General features: G+C 38.6%; 1 long non-coding RNA gene and 1 other non-coding gene across 2 annotated transcripts in view; both read right to left on the bottom strand.

Annotated features, from left to right (window-relative positions):
- The window catches only part of LOC148577821 (uncharacterized), a 134,843-nt gene extending 116,884 nt beyond the window's left edge, over positions 1–17,959 (bottom strand). The window contains exons 1-2 of the long non-coding RNA XR_015902751.1: positions 17,675–17,959; positions 16,796–17,550 (exon numbers count right to left, since the gene is read on the bottom strand). This is a non-coding gene — a long non-coding RNA (uncharacterized LOC148577821). The remainder of the gene's footprint in view (positions 1–16,795; positions 17,551–17,674) is intronic.
- On the bottom strand, positions 7,144–7,247 carry LOC148577825 (small nucleolar RNA R71). Its single transcript, XR_015904580.1, has one exon. It is a non-coding gene; the product is annotated as a small nucleolar RNA R71 (small nucleolar RNA).

Here is a 17,959-nt window from a genome sequence, read left to right on the forward strand (position 1 = left end):
TTAGTAATTTGTCTGATAATTGTTTCCAAGTTCTTATGATTGCTATGTGTTGATTATTTAACCACCTCTTAGCTTGATCTTTTACAGCAAATGGAAATAGTAATAATCTGTAGACGTCCTGGTCTACTTCCTTGTCACGTACTGTGTCAGCAATTTGCAAGAACTGTGCCAGAAACTCAGTAGGTTCTTCCTGTAGAAGATCAGAATACTAGCAATTTTGCTGCACCATGATAATGAGCTAAGGATTTAGCTCAAAACTGCTTGCTCTGATGGGAGGTATACAGATGCTATTCCCATATGCATCAGTAATGGGGTTAGCATATGACCCCAGAGTCCTTTTGGACTATTCATTTCCACTTTGGTCCATCATGAAAAAAAGGGAATTGATGTGAATTGCAAAAAAATATATATTTTTATTTTTTATTTTATTTAATTAAAAGCAACCGAATAAAATAAAATAAAATAAATAGAAAAAAAATAAAAGTTTCGAAAACTAAAATAATTGATTAATTAAGAAAATTTGAAAAACCTTGGATATGATTTTTGAAAAAGATTTGAATTTTAAAATTCCAAAACTAAGATACGATAAAATAAGAAGTTTTAAAATAAAAATCTGAATTTCTAAAGGAAGAATTCGAAAATCAATTAAATTAAAGAGAAAAGATACTATTGAATTTAATGAAGAAGGAAAAAAAATAGTAAAAACGACACCAAACTTAAAATTTTTAGATCAAAACAAGGAAAACAAACAAGGAAGCTTTGAATATCAAAATGAATACTAAGAGCAACTTTTGAAAAATTTTTAAGAAAACAGAAACACAAAGGACACCAAACTTAAAAAATTTTTATATTCTGAGCACTGATAATTCGAAAAAAATGAAAGAAAAATAAAATTATGTAATTGACACCAAACTTAAAATATGAAACTAGACTCAAACAGAAGACTAAATTATGAAGTTATTGGTTTTGAAAATTTTTGAAAATAATTAAGAAAAATAAAATAAGGATTTTAAAAAAAATTTAACCAAAAACAATAATAGGAGACTCTAAACCAAAAAGAAAAAAAATTTTCGTAATCTAAGCAACAAAATAAACCGTTAGTTGTCCAAACTCGAACAATCCCCAACAACGGCGCTAAAAACATGGTGCACAAAATTGTAAATCACACTTTTCACAACTCGTACCACTAACCAGCAAGTGCACTGGGTCGTCCAAGTAATACCTTACGTGAGTAAGGGTCGATCCCACAGAGATTGTCGGCTTGAAACAAGCTATGGTTATTTTGTAACTCTTAGTCAGGAAATTAGTAATAAAAAAATGATTGGGTTTATGAAAAGTAAATAACATAAAATAAATAATACTTGTTATGCAGTAATGGAGAATAGGTTGAGGTTTTGGAGATGCTCTGTCTTCTGAATCTCTACTTTCCTACTATCTTCTTCTTCACGCACGCAAGGTTCCTTCCATGCCAAGCTATATGTTGGTGGATCACCGTTGTCAATGGCTACCATCCGTCCTCTCAATAAAAAATGGTCCAAATGCGATGTCACCACACGGCTAATCATCTGTCGGTTCTCACTCATGTTAGAATAGGAATCATTGATCCTTTTTGCATCTGTCACTACGCCCAACACTCGCGAGTTTGAAGCTCGTCACAGTCATCCCATCCCAGATCCTACTCGGAATACCACAAACAATGTTTAGACTTTCCAGATCTCAAGAATGCTACCAATTGATACTAGCTTATACCATGAAGACTCTGATCTCACAGATTTGAATGCTCTGTTGTCAGGAGAGGCAATCAAACTCGTGAACTAGGAGCCAAAGAGATACACACTCAATCTAAGGTAGAACGGAAGTGGTTGTCAGGCACGCGTTCATAGGTTGAGAATGGTGATGAGTGTCACGGATCATCACATTCATCATGTTGAAGTGCGAGTGAATATCTTAGAATAGAAACAAGCATGATTGAATGGAAAACTGTAGTAATTGCATTAATCCATCGAGACACAACAGAGCTCCTCACCCCCAACCATGGGGTTTAGAGACTCATGCCATAGAAAATACAAGTTCTGATGTAAAATGTTATAAGGTACAAAATGAATCTCTAAAAGTGGTTTTTATAATGAACTAGTGACCTAAGTTTACAGAAAATGAGTAAACTAAGATAGATAGTGCAGAAATCCACTTCCGGGGCCCACTTGGTGTGTGTTTGGGCTGAGCACTGAAGCTTCCACGTGCATAGGCTATTCCTGGCGTTGAACTCCAGCTTTTGTGCCAGTTTGGGTGTTTAACTCCAACTTTTATGCCAGTTCTGGCGTTTAACGCCAGAAAAGGGTAAGGAGCTGGCATTTAAACGCCAATTTGCGCTACCAAATCTCGGGCAAAGCATGAACTATTATATATTGCTGGAAAGCCCAGGATATCTACTTTCCAACGCAATTGAGAGCACGCCAATTAGGCTTCTGTATCTCTAGAAAATCTATTTCGAGTGCAGGGAGGTCAGAATCCAACAGCATCTGCAGTCCTTTATCAGCCTCTGAATCAGATTTTTGCTCAGGTCCCTCAATTTCAGCCAGAAAATACCTAAAATCACAGAAAAACACACAAACTCATAGTAAAGTCCAGAAATGTGAATTTTGTTTAAAAACTAATAAAAATATACCAAAAAGTAGCTAGATCCTACTAAAAACTACCTAAAAATAATGCCAAAAAGTGTATAAATTATCCGCTCATCAATGTCCAATGTTTAATGTGTTATATGCATGCATATGATTGAGGCCATTATTTGATTATTAACTCACTTATCCCAAATAGCCTACCCTTCCATTCACCTTTGTTAGCCACTTTGAGCCTTTTAAATCCCATTTGTTCTATATTATACCACATCACTAGCCTTAAGCAGAAAAACAAGTAATACCCCGAATTGAATCTTTGGTTAGCTTAAGATAGAGATTGTGTATCAATTAAGTATGGGAAAACTGTGGGAATATGGGTTAACAAGGGAATGTATTATGTTTTTACCGTGATGAAATATTGAGAATTTGGGTACCTACTCATGTGAAACTAGAAAAATTATAAATCCATGTGCATTGATAAAAGTTATGTTTACTTTTACTTTAAAAAAAATCCAAAAATATTCAAGTAATTAAGTAATTAAATAAATGAATAAAGGGACAAAATTACCGCGATGTTGAATTTAATGAAAAATCAATGCATATGTGATACAAGTTAAGAGAAAAGTTGATGCATGAGTATGTAAAATATGTAAAAGTGAAAATTTTGGGTAGCTAGGCATGAATTTAAAAAGAATATAGAGTGTATGTATAGGTAAGATCTTAGGTTAGTCAAGGATTCAATTTATAGCTCACTTAGCCATATATATACCCTCACCTTTACCTTGGCCCCATTACAACCTTGAAAAGACCTCATGATGTTTGCATTGGGACATTAAATACTTGTTGATTGGTTAGGTGAAGAACAAAGTTTAGAAAGCATGATTAAAGAAGAGTAGAGTGATTACCCTATACATTTGAGTGATTAGAGTGCACATATACTATCACTGAGGGTTCAGTGCTTGATTCTATGATTCCCTGCTTTCATGAGTTGTCTTCTTACAAGTTTACTTATTTTTACTGTATAATTTGAATTAGTGGAATTTGAGTTATTTTTGTCTTGAAGAACTTATTTTTGTCTATGATTCCCTGCTTTCATGAGGACATGCTAATGTTTAAGTGTGGGGAGGTTGATAAACCACTATTTTATGGTTTATCTTGTGTTTAATTGAGTGGTTTCATAAAGTCTTCACCCACTTATTCATATGATTTGCATGGTATTACATTTCCCTTCCTAGTTTTATTCTATGGTTGAAAACTTGCTTCCTAGAGATCTTGAATTTGTATATTTTAATTCTCCTTTATACCATTCGATGCTGTGATCCGTGTGTTAAGTGTTGCAGGCTTTATAGGGCAGGAATGGCTTAGAAAATGGAGAGGAAGCTTGCAAAAATGGAAGGAACACAAGAAACTAAGGAGATGACCAGCGAGCATCGACGCGCACGCATGGCTTACGCGTGCGTGCGACATGGAGAAAATTACAGCGACGCGTGCGCATGCCTGACGCGTACGCATTGATTGGAGTCTGCACAAAAGACGCGCATGCGTGGACAACGCGTACGCATGACAAGGAAATTCACCAAATGACGCGCACGCGTGGATGACGCGTACGCGTGACATGCGGGATCTGCAGAATTAACAGAAAATGCTAGGGGCGATTTCGGGCCGCGTTTTGACCAAGTTTTTGGCCCAGAAACATAGACTAAAGCCAGGGAACATGCAGAGACTCAACACACATTCACACATTCTCATTAGGATAGTTTTTTAGGTTTTAGATCTGAATCTAGAGAGAAATTACTCTTCCTCTTGATGCCAGGACATCTTGGCCAGTTTCACTGACCTTTTCTTTACTGATTTTAGGTTAGTCTCATGCATTTCTTTAGGAAATAAGCTAGTTTTGGGTAGATATTCACCTATGCCTTGATTCAAGCATACATTGTGCATTTTACATAATTTCATGAGGATTTTGCATAAGTTTAGTGACAAATATTGTGTTGCATTATTCATGACTTGGACTAGAGCTTTGATACACTTTATTGCTTGATTTCAGGACCAAAAGGAAGCAAGAAAAGAGGAGGTAACTTGCAAGGTTAATGAGAAAAGTGATTGCCAATAACACTCTCAAAAAGCCATCAATGCCCACGTTAGAGAGTCACGTTAACTAAGTTAACGTGAACTCTAACATGGAGAACAAAAGTTGAGCCAACGTTAGTGACACTTAACATTGTCACTAACGTTGGCAATTACTCATAAGTGGCCACGTTAGAAGCCACATTAACCTAGTTAACGTGGGCTTTAACGTGAAGCAAGAAGGGGCACACTGGAACGTTAGTGACAATGTTGAGTATCACTAACGTTCTCGAAGGTTAACAAGGCAACGTTAAAAGCCATGTTAACCTAGTTAACGTGGGTTTTAATTTGAGGCAAAGGGGTGCATTGGAACGTTAGTGACAATGTTAAGTGTCACTAACGTTCTCGAACTTATATTCTCACTAAATATTAACACCCCTAACGTCCTGAACTAAAGTCTCTGCCCACTTCGCACTTTCTCTCTGCAAGTAAAGCCAAGCCCAAATAAAGAAAGGAAGTGCTTCAAACTCAAGATCCAAAGGCCCAAGACTTGAAGAATCACACTAGAAGCTGAGAAGAGTAGTATATATAGGAGTAGCTTTGAATTGAGAAGAAGTTCTGGAGGCTGGAAAAAGAGAACTACTCTCTGTATTTTACTTTCTTTGCAAATTCTAGTATTATGATGTATTCTCCATCTTTATTTTCATTTTCAAGAGCTATGAACAACTAAACCCCTTTCATTGGGTTAGGGAGCTCTGTTGTAATTTGATGGATCAATACTAATTTTCATTATTCTTTTTCTATCTTCCCTCTTGATTTTACTTGAAAGCTTTCGATCTTCATCCAATTGAGTAGTTATCTTGGAAGAGAAGCTATTCAAACTTGGATCTCTTTTGAACCTTGAAAGAGGAATGAGGAGATCAAGCTAGAAATGCTTTCTCATGCTGGACCAAATTGGGTTTGGATGGGTATGTGACTATAACCCTCTCAATACTTGATTTGGGAAATGCATGTGGTATAATCAGTGACCATACTTCATCTCTTCTCATGAGCAATTGACCTAGGAATTGGCTATTGATCAAGATTTGAGAGATTGAATTGCAAGAAATTGTAATTCAATCACTTAAGATTGCCAAGGAGATCAATGAGTGCATTGATTGAGGAAGAGATGAAAATGAACTTGATTCGGAGAATTGCAACATCTCCTAAGCTTAATGAACTCCCCATCTCTGATCTTACCTATTCTCTTTAATTTCTGCCATTTAATTTTATGAGCAAATCCCCCATTCCCATTTACAATTCTGCATTTTATTTTCAGTCATTTACTTCCAGTCCTTTAATTCTAGCATTTACTTTTCTGTTATTTACATTCCCACTTTTTTATTTTCTGCAATTCTCAACCCAAATTCTGGATTCGCTCAACTAGAACATTCTTCTAATTAAAGTTGCTTGATCAATCAATCCCTGTGGGATTCGACCTCACTCTATTGTGAGTTTTTACTTGACGACAAATTCGGTACACTTGCCGAAGGGAGATTTGTTGAGAGACAAGTTTTCCGTGCATCAAGTTTATGGCGCCGTTGCCGGGGATTGATTGTGCATCAACAATGATTAAATTGGAAGATCACTAGATTGAGCATTTTTATTTTGTGAATTTCATTTTTCTGTTTGAGTAATTTACTTTTTGTTTTAGTTAAACTTCTTCCCTTCCCCCTCTACTCTTTTGTTTTTCTTTGTTATTTTTAATTCTGTTTGCTAACCCACTAACTGTTTGATATATTGCATCACCCACAACTAACAGTAATTCTGACACAAATACTATCTTCATCTATTTTCTTTGCTTGTACTTGTTGGTTGTATGACAGGGAGAAGAAGCGGGGCTTCAACTTCCTTTGATTCTGAACCTGAGAGAACCTTCCTTAGACTAAGGAGGGAGGCAAAAGAAAAACGTGTAGTTGGTGCTGAAGAAGAGGAGGAACACTTTCAGGAATACTTTAAACCAAACATGGAAGAAAACATGGAAAATCATCATGAAGAAGAGACTCACAACCATGGCAGAGGAGGTGGAGCAAATCATGCTGGGGAGGATAGAAGAGGTTTGGGCTCTTACATCAATCCAAACCCAGGCAATTGTGGAAGTAGCATCCAAAAGCTAACAATCCATGCCAACAACTTTGAACTTAAACCACAGCTCATCACCCTTGTTCAGAACAACTGTTCGTTTGGAGGAGGTGTTCAAGAAGACCCTAATCAACATTTGACCACCTTCCTGAGAATATGTGACACAGTGAAATCTAATGGTGTTCATCCTGACGCCTATAGACTGCTCTTATTTCCTTTCTCACTCAGGGACAAGGCAGCCAAGTGGCTGGAATCTTTCCCAAGGGAGAGCTTGACAACTTGGGAGGATGTGGTGAACAAATTCTTAGCAAGATTTTACCCTCCTCAACGAATCAATAGGCTGAGAGCTGAGGTTCAAACTTTCAAGCAACAAGATGGTGAGACTCTGTATGAAGCATGGGAGAGGTTCAAGGACTTAACAAGGAGGTGTCCACCTGACATGTTCAACGAATGGGTCCAGCTGCACATTTTCTATGAAGGGCTCTCTTATGAGTCAAAGAAGGCCGTGGACCATTCATCTGGAGGATCCTTGAACAAAAAGAAGACCATTGAGGAAGCCATAGATGTTATTGAAACAGTAGCAGAAAATGACTACTTCTATGCTTCCGAAAGAGGGAACATAAGAGGAGTGATGGAGCTAAACAATGTAGATGCTCTGTTGGCCCAAAACAAGCTTATTACCCAGCAGCTGGCTGACCTCACCAAGAAGATGGAGAGGAACCAAGTAGCAGCAATTTCATCTTCATCAACAATCCAAGAAGGAGTGAATGAAGAAGCAGAGGGGAGTCAGGAGCAAGCCAACTACATCGGGAATTCACCAAGGAAAAACTATGATCCATACTCCAAGACTTACAACCCTGGATGGAGAAACCACCCAAACTTTGGGTGGGAAAGTGAGCAAGATCAAAACCAAGACCAGAGACGTTACAACTCCAACAACAATGCAGCTCATCAGTAAGTCACACAGAGGACGTCTCAACACCCCCACAACAACACTTCTCCACACACTTATCAAAACCAAAACAGCACATCTGCTCCGAATCACTCATCAATTGATGACAAGCTCTCTAAGATCGAAAGCTTCATTGAAGGAATATGCAGAGACATTCAAGACAGTAAAGCATTCAGAGAGGAAGTGCAGTCAAACATGCAGAATCAAAATGCTGCCATCACAAAACTGGAAACACAAATCAGCTATCTGTTTAAGCAGCTTCCTAACCACAATTTTTGCTATGATGCCCATTCAAGCAAAAGGGAGGAGTGTCAAGCTATCACACTTAGGAGTGGGAAGAAACTGAAGGAACATCCCCAAAAGCCACAAGAAGAAGGCTCAAATGAAAAGGGAGAAGAGCAAGATGGAGTGCAAACCCCCACGCCAAGTCTGCAGAAAGAAAAAAAGATACCCCAACTGAACATCTCAAGAGCTCTATACCCCCAGCTATTGAAGAAAAAGGAAGATGACAACCAGTTCTTGAGGTTTTTGGAAATCTTCAAGAAGCTACAAATCAACATACCATTTGCTGAAGCCATAGAACAAATGCCACTTTATGCCAAGTTTTTGAAGGAGCTAATGACTAAGAAGAGAAGCTGGAAGAACAATGAGACTGTGATACTAACTGAAGAGTGCAGTGCTATCATTCAGCATAAACTACCTCAGAAACTGAAGGATCCTGGGAGTTTTCAGATCCCTTGCATTATAGGAGAAATCACAGTAGAAAAGGGTCTTTGTGACTTAGGGGCCAGCATCAATTTGATGTCAGTGGCTATGATGAGAAAGATGAAAATTGAGGAGGCTAAACCAACAAAAATGGCTCTACAACTGGCAGACCGGTCGTTCAAATTCCTTCACGAGATAGTAGAGAATTTGCTAGTAAAAGTAGGAGATTTCATATTTCCAGCAGATTTTGTGGTGCTGGACATGCAGGAAGACGCCAAGACCTCCGTCATCTTGGGAAGGCCATTCTTGGCCACTGCTGGAGCTGTCATTAATGTTCAGAAGGGTGACCTCACCCTGAGATTACACAATGAAAAAATGACATTCAATGTGTTCAAGGCCATGAGTTATCCACCGGAACAATTGGGGGAATGCATGAGGTTAGATGCACTTGAGGATGAAGTGCAGGAGAATTTTGAAGAAGATGAACCTGAAGAGAACGAGAGATTGGTGGAGGAAGAATCTGAATCAAGTGAAGAGGTAGCTACAGCAGAAATACATATACCAGATGCACCAAAGGAAGGGAACGAAAAATCAGAAGCACCCAAACCTGAACTCAAAGCATTGCCACCCACTCTCAAATATGCATATCTAGGAGAAAATGAAAACTACCCAGTGATCATAAATTCATCCCTCAGTCAAGATCAAGAGGACGAGCTACTCAAGGTGCTGCGGGAGCATAAGGATGCCATTGGATGGACCCTTGCTGACTTGAAGGGAATCAGTTCAGCCATATGTATGCATAAAATACTGTTGGAAGATAACGCCAAGCCATCCATTCAATCCCAAAGAAGGCTGAACCCAATCATGAAGGAAGTGGTACAGAAAGAGGTTATGAAGCTTTGGCAAGGAGGGGTCATATACCCAATTTTGGATAGCCCTTGGGTTAGCCCCATACATGTTGTACCAAAGAAGGGAGGGATCACTGTGGTTACCAATGAGAAGAACGAGCTCATACTTACAAGGACCGTCACAGGATGGCGGATGTGCATAGACTACAGGAAACTCAATGAGGCTACACGAAAGGACCATTTTCCCCTTCCATTCATGGATCAGATGTTGGAAAGACTTGCAGGGCACGCATATTATTGTTTTCTCGACGGTTATTCAGGATATAACCAAATAGTGGTTGATCCAAGAGACCAAGAGAAAACCTCATTTACCTGTCCTTATGGAGTGTTTGCCTATAGGCGCATGCCATTTGGGTTATGTAACGCCCCTGCAACTTTCCAACGCTGCATGCTTTCTATCTTTTCAGATATGATAGAAAAATTCATTGAAGTTTTTATGGATAATTTCTCAGTATTCGGAGATTCTTTTCCTAGTTGCCTACATCACCTCGCCTTGGTATTGAAAAGGTGCCAAGAGACCAATTTGGTCTTGAATTGGGAAAAATGCCACTTCATGGTGACAGGAGGAATAGTCCTTGGTCATAAGGTCTCTCACCAAGGCATTGAGGTTGATAGAGCTAAAGTAGAACTTATTGAAAAACTACCCCCACTCAGTGATGTCAAGGCAATTAGAAGTTTTTTAGGGCATGCTGGTTTTTACAGAAGGTTCATTAAAGATTTTTCAAAGATAGCTAAGCCCTTAAGCAATCTCCTTGTATCTGATACACCATTCATCTTTGATGAAACATGCATGCTAGCATTTGCACATTTGAAAATGAGGTTATCCTCTGCTCCTATCATTTCCCCACCTGATTGGAACCTACCATTTGAATTGATGTGCGATGCATCTGATTTTGCAGTTAGGGCAGTGTTAGGACAAAGGAAAGATAACCTAGTTCATGTGATATACTATGCTAGCAAAGTCCTTAATGAAACTCAAAGAAATTATACCACTACTGAAAAGGAGTTGCTAGCAATAGTTTTTGCATTTGACAAATTTAGATCATACCTCATTGGTGCTAAAGTGATTGTTTTTACAGATCACACAGCACTTAAATATTTGTTTGCCAAGCAAGAATCAAAGCCAAGACTAATAAGGTGGATCTTACTATTGCAAGAATTCGATATTGAAATCAGAGACAAGAAAAGAGTGGAGAACAAGGTGGCAGATCACCTATCCAGAATCCCTCATGATCAAGGTGGAGAAAATGATACAAATGTGAACGAGCTCTTCCCTGATGAGCAGTTGATGACAGTTCACAAAGCACCATGGTTCGCAGATATTGCAAATTTCAAGGCAACTGGGGCATTACCCCCAGGGATCAATAAACATCAAAAGAGGAAGCTCATGAATGATGCAAAATACTTTGTCTAGGACGAGACATATATCTCTTCAAGAAATGTTCAGAGGAAATTCTTAGAAGATGTGTTTCGGAAGAAGAAGGGAGAGAAGTCCTGTGGAACTGCCACGGTTCATGCTATGGCAGGCACTTTGGAGGGGACAGAACTGCAGCAAAGGTGTTACAAAGCAGATTCTTTTGGCCCACCCTCTTCAAGGATGCCAAGGAACTAGTAAAAAGTTGCAATGAATGCCAAAGATCTGGAAACCTGTCCAAAAGAAACGCCATGCCACAAAATTTCATCTTGGAACTGGAACTGTTTGATGTGTGGGAAATTGATTTCATGGGACCATTCCCAACCTCATATGCAAACAAGTACATCCTGGTAGCAGTGGATTATGTTTCCAAGTGGGTAGAGGCTATTACAACCCTAACTAATGATAACAAGGTAGTCATGAACTTCCTCAGGAAGAATATCTTTAGCCGGTTTGGAGTCCCAAGAGCCCTCATCAGTGATGGAGGGAGCCACTTTTGTAAGAAACTACTAGAAACTCTCCTCTTACGATATGGGGTAAAACACAAAGTAGCCACACCTTACCATCTTTAAATAAGTGGGAAACTGAGATATCCAACAGAGAGCTGAAGAGGATCCTGGAAAAGACTGTGGGCGCATCTAGAAAGGATTGGTCGAAGAAGTTGGATGATGCTCTGTGGGCATACAGAACAGCATTCAAAACTCCACTTGGAATGTCTCCATATCAACTAGTCTATGGGAAGGCTTGTCATTTACCACTGGAGCTGGAACACAAAGCTCTTTGGGCTATCAAGATACTAAATTTTGACAGCATTGCTGCTGGTGCAAAAAGGATCTTGCAGCTGCAAGAGATGGAGGAATTCAGGTCACAAGCCTATGAAAACACTAAGATGTATAAAGAGAAGGCAAAGAGAAAACATGACATACATCTGGCACCCAGGAGTTTCGAAAAAGGGCAGCAAGTACTCCTTTACAATTCTAAATTAAGGCTGTTCCCAGGAAAACTCAAGTCAAGGTGGTCCGGACCTTTCTTGGTTACAAAAGTATCACCATATGGCCACATCGAAATCACGGATGAAGGTTCAGAGAGGACTTTTACAGTGAATGGACAAAGACTCAAGCATTATCTGGGCAACATGGGGGAAAACCCCAGAGTAAAGTACCATCTCATGTAATTAAGGACTCGTCGAACTAGCGACGATAAAAGAGCGCTCTGTTGGGAGGCAACCCAACCTCAGGTAGTTTCACTTTCATCTTTATTTCAATAAAAATCACAAGTTGTTTCCCCTGTATTGTAAGGAGCTAAGTTTGGTGTTCCACACCAGAACAATCCAAGAGTGATAGTGTAGTTCTAAGTTTGGTGTTCCACTAAAGGACATTGGTTAGAATTACACTCCACTCCAAAAGAACATTGCTAGCTCCATCCAATCAAGAGAAACCACTTAGATGTAGTTAGACTATAGGTGATCATTGCTTTGTTGATAACAAGATATGAGGGTCTCTGCATATATGCAATGTTTTGTACTGGGCAAAGAACTAAGTTTGGTGTTCACACACCAAATTGAGTTCAAGAGGCACAAGCATACATGTAAGCTAACTATATCTCAAGTGCTTTGGGAACAAGCAACTTCCAGTAACCTTGCAGGAATCTTATAAGGAAATGGTGCACCTTCACCCAAAGAAGCGAGGCAACAAAAAACTAGGGTGATGACAAAGAGAGAGGGGGACCAGAGATCATCACCCGAAGGTTGTATTGTTACCTAATTCCATTGTACTCAGAATTGTTGAAAGTTGGAAGTCCGAATGCACTTTTGAATTGTAGTTACTCGTAGTTGAACCCTTTTTAAATTCTGTCTTTTTTCTGAATAGGTCCATGATTTTTGGTTTAAATGTCACTGCATCCTTACTTAACTTACTTGTATGCTTGTTCCTTTTGAATCAAATGAAGAAGAGAAGGTTTATGTTTTTAAAAGACCAGAGTGGAGTTCATATTGTGGAAGTGCATTCATGAATCTTTGGGGTAGTCATAAGTTAGCTAAGTTGGTTCAACCACAAGGCTGGGATGACAATTATATGGCCTGAATACTTTGCTTTGGATACACTCATGAGACTAAGTTAATAACAAGATCCTAAGAAGAGAAAAGGGAAAGAACAATGGAAGTGAAAAACAAAAGAAAAAGAGTAAGCAATAAGGCTAGGCATCAATGGTTTTAATCTTGAGGCAAGTGTCTGTGGTGCTCCTGTGTGAGGGATCTACTTGGATGAATAAGCTCTTAGGGGTGCCTTATCACCTGGTAACTTGGGTTAACTAACTCGGGATTATTAGCTGAAAGTCCACTATCAAGAGTAACCTTCACTACAGAGCATTTAGTAACCCAAAGAGGTGCTGGACACCAAGGTCTCAAGAAAAGAAAATAAACAAACTATATGCATGTGGTGTGTATGTATGGGGGATAGGCTTGAGGGAGTAAGTCCTTAGGGGTGTCTCAACACCTAGCACCTTGAACCAACTGGTTCGGGAGTGTTGGCTGAAAGCTTATCTTAAAGAGTTGCCCCTTTACAGAGCACTTAGCCTAAATAACACAAACAACCCTTGAAATAACAATAAAAGGATCAATGAATAAAAGTCTCATGGGATATAAACAAAGTGGGTGTTTTAGGACATGATAAAGGTCTGAAAGCCAGTAATGCAATGAACCTAAGTTGCTATGCATGAAACCACCATAAAATCAGTAACATAACTTCCACAAGAATGACTCATTCCTCTGGACATTCCATTCATCATTCTCTTGTTCCAGTACTTGCTTAGGGACAAGCAAGTTTTAAGTTTGGTGTTGTGATGCCAGGGCATCTTGGCCAGTTTCACTGACCTTTTCTTTACTGTTTTTAGGTTAGTTTCATGCATTTCTTTAGGAAATAAGCTAGTTTTGGGTAGATATTCACCTATGCCTTGATTCAAGCATACATTGTGCATTTTACATAATTTCATGAGGATTTTGCATAAGTTTAGTGACAAATATTACGTTGCATTACTCATGACTTGGACTAGAGCTTTGATGCACTTTATTGCTTGATTTCAGGACCAAAAGGAAGCAAGAAAAGGGGAGGTAACTTGCAAGGTTAATGAGAAAAGTGATTGCCAATAACACTCTCAAAAAGCCATCAATGCCCACGTTAGAGAGTCACGTTAACTAAGTTAACGTGAACTCTAACGTGGAGAAGAGAAGTTGAGCCAACGCTAGTGACACTTAACATTGTCACTAACGTTGGCAATTACTCATAAGTGGCCACGTTAGAAGCCACGTTAACCTAGTTAACGTGGCCTCTAACGTTAAGGGGGGAAGAGAAGCCAACATTAGTGACACTCAATATTGTCACTAACGTTGGCCTATGATGCAAAGTACCACATTAACTCCCACATTAACTTGGTTAACGTGGGAACTAACGTAAGGGATGAAGAGTTGTCGACAACGTTAGTGACACTCAACATTGTCAATAATGTTGAAGCAACCACACAACCCCCAAGAGTCACGTTAACTTCCACGTTAACTTGGTTAACGTGGAAGCTAACGATGAGGAATGAAGGATGAGCCAACGTTAGTGACACTCAACATTGTCACTAACGTTGGGATGGCTAAGGATGGCCACGTTAGAAGCCACATTAACCTAGTTAACGTGGACTCTAACGTGAGACCTAGGGGAACATTGGAACGTTAGTGACAATGTTGAATGTCATTAACGTTCTCAAAGGATGGCAAAGGCCACGTTAGAAGCCACATTAACCTAGTTAACGTGGGCTTTAACGTGAAGCAAGAAGGGGCACACTGGAACGTTAGTGACAATGTTGAGTGTCACTAACGTTCTCGAAGGTTAACAAGGCAACGTTAAAAGCCATGTTAACCTAGTTAACGTGGGTTTTAATTTGAGGCAAAGGGGTGCATTGGAACGTTAGTGACAATGTTAAGTGTCACTAACGTTCTCGAACTTATATTCTCACTAAATATTAACACCCCTAACGTCCTGAACTAAAGTCTCCGCCCACTTCGCACTTTCTCTCTGCAAGTAAAGCCAAGCCCAAATAAAGAAAGGAACTGCTTCAAACTCAAGATCCAAAGGCCCAAGACTTGAAGAATCACACTAGAAGCTGAGAAGAGTAGTATATATAGGAGTAGCTTTGAATTGAGAAGAAGTTCTGGAGGCTGGAAAAAGAGAACTACTCTCTGTATTTTACTTTCTTTGCAAATTCTAGTATTATGATGTATTCTCCATCTTTATTTTCATTTTCAAGAGCTATGAACAACTAAACCCCTTTCATTGGGTTAGGGAGCTCTGTTGTAATTTGATGGATCAATACTAATTTTCATTATTCTTCTTCTATCTTCCCTCTTGATTTTACTTGAAAGCTTTCGATCTTCATCCAATTGAGTAGTTATCTTGGAAGAGAAGCTATTCAAACTTGGATCTCTTTTGAACCTTGAAAGAGGAATGAAGAGATCAAGCTAGAAATGCTTTCTCATGCTGGACCAAATTGGGTTTGGATGGGTATGTGACTATAACCCTCTCAATACTTGATTTGGGAAATGCATGTGGTATAATCAGTGACCATACTTCATCTCTTCTCATGAGCAATTGACCAAGGAATTAGCTATTGATCAAGATTTGAGAGATTGAATTGCAAGAAATTGTAATTCAATCACTTAAGATTGCCAAGGAGATCAATGAGTGCATTGATTGAGGAAGAGATGAAAATGAACTTGATCCGGAGAATTGCAACATCTCCTAAGCCCAATGAACTCCCCATCTCTGATCTTATCCATTCTCTTTAATTTCTGCCATTTACTTTTATGAGCAAATTCCCCATTCCCATTTACAATTCTGCATTTTATTTTCAGTCATTTACTTCCAGTCCTTTAATTCTAGCATTTACTTTTCTGTTATTTACATTCCCGCCATTTTATTTTCTGCAACTCTCAACCCAAATTCTGGATTCGCTCAACTAGAACATTCTTCTAATTAAAGTTGCTTGATCAATCAATCCCTGTGGGATTCGACCTCACTCTATTGTGAGTTTTTACTTGACAACAAATTCGGTACACTTGCCGAAGGGAGATTTGTTGAGAGACAAGTTTTCTGTGCATCACCTCTAGGTTTTGTTTACATCATAGTTTATTAGTTTTATTGCTTTTGCTTTTGGATATTGAAGAGTCATCACCTCCGTTGAAGATACTATTCTAGTTTGTTTCCTTACTCTTTTATTTATTTATTCCATATTCTTAATTCTTGTTTAGAGTGGTAATTAGATTATTTTCATGGATTGTTAATGCAAAGGATTACTTTTACTTTTAATTAATTTTGAATCTCTATTTTATTTAAATTATTATGTTACTTTTCTATTCCAAACTCCCAATAACGAAGATGGTATCCATGTCAATAGAAAAGATTCCCTACTTGACATGGGGGTTGATTAAGAGGAGACACTTGAGTTAGAATGCTCAAGTGGTTAGTTAAATTGGAAGTTGTTGGCTAATTCTATATTTACTAATGCTAGACCTTCCCAAGGGAGAGGACTAGGATTTGCGAATAAGAGTTAGTTCAATCACTTGACTTTCCTTTATTTAGTAAGGGTTAACTAAGTGAAAATAACAACCTCTTTATACTACACTTGAGAGAATTCCAACAAGGACAGAACTTCCAATTAATCATTCCCCTAGTCAAGGCTTTTTAATTTGAATAATATAAATTCCTTTTTAATTTTCATTGCACAAAATTACAATTGTTTATTTTCTGTTATTCAACTCTCAAAACTCTCGAAAAACTCCTGATTAATAACTTAGCACCCTTTCTAGCAACTCGTTGAGAGACGACCTGGGACTCATACTCTCAGTATTTTTATTCTAATTTTTGTGACACCTTTCTAAATTGATGCGACGGATTTCATCTTGTTAAGAGCTATACTTGCAACGCTGTTCTTATATTACAATCTCTTAATTGGCCTAATTTCTGCCACGCACCATCTATTTCTGCAATTTCGTAGTAATTTGTCCTCTTATCATAACTGCACGTTTCCTCCAATTATTTGTTCCCCTGAAAATATATAAAAACTGCATATGGATATACATAAGAGAGGACAATAATAATCCATGAACTCAACCTTGATTTTTCCATAATTGGCTATCCACTTGAATTGAAATGATACTACAAATCTATCTCTACAATTTCTAATGTTACAGTTGCTATATAATATGTTAATTATTATTTTGATAAGTATGTTAATCAACCAACTTAACATAAAGACAGAAGCACCTTAAGAATAGGGATTATTGCACATCATAAACTTCTAGAGAGAACGTGCTTGAGCACATGCCTTTAGAATTAAAATAAGTAGATCCTGTTAATAATACTTTCTTTTGAAAAGAGAGATGTCTGCCTTGAAAATAAGAAGGAAAGAGAGATGCCTTTAGCCCTTTATATATAGTGTATGCTTTCCTAATTGTCTTATCACAATTCACCACAGGGATCAAATAAACAATGGAATTCAAAGCTTATTCCACAAGCTGAAAACACCAATTGATGATTTCATTTTCAGAATAGAACGAAGATTTTCAAGCAACTGAACACACACACGCACACACTGCTTAAAACAGAAAATCATAAGAACTAAAATTGAAGGTATTCACATACCAGAGTACGCAAAATGCAAGCTGAAGCAAATTTGCAGAGTAAGCACACACATGCCATTATAATAGCCATGTTCTTGAGAACACCCCTATCAAATCAAACAATGTAAGCTGATAAGAAAAAGGTGAATACATACCTTCTCAAATCAAAACTCTAAAATTGGAACCCCTGGCCCTCTTAAACTTTAGAACCAAATGAAGGTGAATACATACCTTCTCGATGACGGTGAGCGAAGAAAGGACGATGCTGAGCGCAGAGTCTTCCCGATGGTGAGCTCGCAGCGACGGTCAGAGAGCAGAAGGACGAAGAGTTGCGACGGTTCTCTAGTGGCAAAGTGGCGAGTCGTGAGTGGTGTGTAGTTAGTGGTGAGTGGGGAAGAGGAGCGACGATGAGTGGCCAAGGTGATGAGTGATGGCATGAGGAAGAGTAGCTTTCTCTAATTTGGTGAAACTCAATGACGCGAAAGAGAAAAAGGGAAAAGAGGAAAAGGCCAGGTC

Source organism: Arachis ipaensis, chromosome B1, assembly GCF_059453495.1.
Source record: "Arachis ipaensis isolate K30076 ecotype BB chromosome B1, ASM5945349v1, whole genome shotgun sequence".
NCBI classification, from domain to species: Eukaryota; Viridiplantae; Streptophyta; class Magnoliopsida; order Fabales; family Fabaceae; genus Arachis; species Arachis ipaensis.